The sequence below is a fragment of the Echinops telfairi genome, unplaced genomic scaffold (genome assembly GCF_000313985.2).
Source record: "Echinops telfairi isolate 266 unplaced genomic scaffold, ASM31398v2 ScPeMD7_9;HRSCAF=40, whole genome shotgun sequence".
Lineage (NCBI taxonomy): Eukaryota > Metazoa > Chordata > Mammalia > Afrosoricida > Tenrecidae > Echinops > Echinops telfairi.
The window spans coordinates 54,571,263-54,574,875 of NW_022103906.1; positions in this window are offsets into that span (position 1 = coordinate 54,571,263).

A 3,613-nucleotide genomic window follows, 5' to 3' on the forward strand; every position below is an offset into this window, starting at 1 on the left:
TCTCTCTCTGTCTCTCTCTCGTTCTTGGCCTCTTAGCCATGTGGTCCCTTGGCCTTTGCTTCCATGAGCCAGGAAGCCAGGTCACTTGCCACTAAGTGTCCAGCCAGCTGAGAAGAAGGTACTCCACAGTTTTGGCACTGTTACTCTGAGTCTCCATGCCACAGTCACATCTGGGCTTGGCAACTTCTGCTACATCAGCCTGAGATCTTGGACATCCTATTCCAAATGGCCCTGCACTTTCATTCTCTGCTGCTATTTGGCTTATCCTTATAGCCAGGGAAATGATACTGAAAACTGACCAGTCCTCTCTATTAGTGTTACACATTTGTATAGATCCACCCAGTCACTTAGTGGAAGTTACAGAGACTTGGATAGCAGGGGCCATATTAAGAAATTTCATTCCATCACACATAAGCCAGGGGAGCCAGAAAAGGACGTCTCTTACACCCGACTTCTGTTGTTAGGTACTGTGAAATCGATACTGATGCATACCAACTCTGTGTAATAGAGTAGAACGGTCTCATAGTATCTCTAAGGCTACTACAAAAGTTGACTACCTCATCTTCTCCCATGCAGAGTCTGGTGGTTTGAATTGCCAAACCTTTCCATTAGCAGTGGAACACTTAACTGCTCAGCTATTAGGGCTCCTTCTTGACCTCTACTTTTTGAATTTTCGTGTCAAGGACAACTACCAAAACCTAGCTTTCTGTGATGACTGTATTTTGTCATTTTATCTTATTTTTTTAAAATTTTGGCTTCCAAGAAGGCAACCTATAAGAAGACCATCAAGATACATTAGATGGCTCCCTTTCCACATTTGCTCATTTAATAGAAAGACCGTGTACATGGCTTTAGAGTTAAGTGGAGATTCCCCTAATTTAGGCACAATCATAACTCGGAGATCCTTGAGTTTAATAGTTGTTCTCAGAGGGAAGTGAACTATCCATACTGATGGAACAAACATTTGCTTCTTTAAAGTCTTCTGCTTTTTACTGAGCTAGTCATTTGAAACCAAATTAGAAAGATGGAGTACATGAACTTGATAACCTCTGTTTTCTCTTCCTTTACATAACTTGTTAAAACTCCTAGTAAAAAATAATGGGCCTATTAAAAGTTTCTCGCATTTCTCAATCACTCCTGTTTTTTTTCTAGTGGTATCTTCAACTGAAACCCACGTTTCTAGTTTCAAATTAGTTTGAATACACATAGAGTAACTAGTAAAAGTTTCTGAAAGTATATGATAACCATGATTTAAGTGATAAATATTCTAAACAATACATTTCATATCAAATTTAGCACAAATATATTGTGTATTTAAACCTAAAATTCCCATAAAAAATTAAAGTAAAATAGAAGCCTTCTAAAAAAATTAAGCTTTGGGGGGCATAATTTTTTCTATCACTAGAGAAGCCCTGGTGGCAAGTGGGTTACAAATTGGCCTGCTAACCACAAGGTTAGCAGTTCAAATCTACCAGATGCCCCAAGGGAGAAAGATAACACTTTCTGCTCCTGTAAAGATGTACAGTTTCAGAAACCCACAGAGGCAGTTCTATCCTGTCCCTGGGGTCTCTCTAATTCAGAATTGACTAAATGGCAGTGCAGTTGGTTTGTTTGAGAGGAAACCCTTGGAAAAGTTTGACAAGCGTTATAAATAGATAAATCCCAGTGGAACTTGAATGATGAACTAAACTTGACATATACTAAATGAAGAGCAAAGTGAAGTTGTTAAAATTGGCATGAAGGTGGGAGGTAGACAGTTTTTCTGTGGTTCATTCAAATGAATACAATTTAATGATGTAGCTGTCCATGATTGAAATCGGAAAACAGTGATAGAACCCCATTACAACTAAGAATGTTTCCTATGTAAGTAGGAATTTTTTTATGTACATGATGCATTGAGTATATATTACCTGCTCTCCAAATATTACATTAATTTAAATAGCAAAGTCAGACAAGTATAATTTTAAAAATTATTATTACTTTAATCTGAATACAACATGGTAATATTTATAAGTTAAAAGAAAATAAATCTGAATACCAATAGGCTGACAATTTTCTTTTTATTCCCCAGAATCTGGAGTGTTAATTAAAGAATGTTTACTACGAGATGGTAGGGGAAAATGACAATCAGATGCTGTCTTCTCTACCTCTCCTATTCTCGTGGCTGCCTTTAGGTTTCATAAATTTGTTTTACTCTTGATTCCTCCTCTGTTCTCATTTCTGAGATTTTGTGGGGGGGGGGAAGGGACAACTCTATTTAAACATTTTAGTATAATGAATGTGACACTGCAAGTGTAAATTAATTTTAATCTATACCCACAAGCCTTTAATCTGCTTAAATTAGCTATCTAATTGTAGACACCACTATAGATATAAAATATAAGTGGACTTATCAAAGCTTTAAATATTGAATCTGAGTCTAATTTAGAAGAATTGTTAATTAGCACAAGGAATGTATAGGAAAATGTGTCCTTGGTGAAGTGAGCCGTGTTGCAGACAAGTGGTAGGCAAGAAAGGTCTTGCAGATTCCCCAGTGGCATAGTGAGTTACAGGTTGGGCTGCTAACCATAAGGTTAGCCCTTTGAAATCACCATCCACATCATGGTAAAAAGATGAGACTTCCTACTTCCATAAAGGTTATAGTCCATGGTCATTCTATTCTGTCCTATAGTGTCATTATGAATTAGAATGAACTTGATGGCAGTGGATTCGTTGCTTTTTAGTATTGTCCCTTGAAGGAATCCTAGTGGTGCAGTGGTTATGCTCAGGACTACTGACTGAAAGGTTAGCACTTACAAATGACTCCATGGGATGAAGATGTAGCAGATGGCTTCAGCAAAGATAATATCCTTGGAAAACCTAGGGGGTAGTTCTAATCTGTCCTGCGGGGTCCCTGTGATTATGAATTCACTTAAAGGCAGTGTGCTTGCTCATGTGTTTCTAAATCTTAAACTTGTTAGAGTAACTCCTGAAGAGTTTCATTTGATCCTGTAGCGCCACCCTGGAGGGCCTGAAAGTGTAGGGATGGAGTTGAACCCATTAGTCAGGTCACAGCTTGATGATGCCTCGTTGGGGTGTGGCCTTTTTGACAAGAGGCAGTGACAACTTGTATTTCCTTTCCCTGTCCTTTCACTTTTCTGTATGGTGGGACTCTATGCCTGACTCTAAGTATGGCTCCATGTGGGCTGCCAAGTGGTGAGACCTGTTTGTGCTCTATCATGTTTCATTGACCTTAGATTCATACAACCCTGCACCCACTGGCCTATGATCTTTGTGCATTTCCCATCACCTTTCTGTGTCATCAGCATTGCAGCTACATGAGTTTGAAGAGGGCTCCAGCTAGCATAGGGCCCATGGACTTAAGTTAGACTGGGCTGGGATGTCTTCTTGATATGGTTGCTGTGGTAGTTAGGTATTATGTCAACCAGACACTCCTGGTTAGGGGCAAAGTTCACACTGTCAGTCAAGTGGTAGCTTGATGACAACTCCTTGTGGGTGTGGCCTTCTTATATGGAGAAACTGGGAACTTCTTTCTCTCTCTGCCACTTTTCCTTCCTCCGTGCTGGAATTTCCCTAGGGTTCAGTGTCTAGTCTGCCTCCAGGCGCAGCCCCA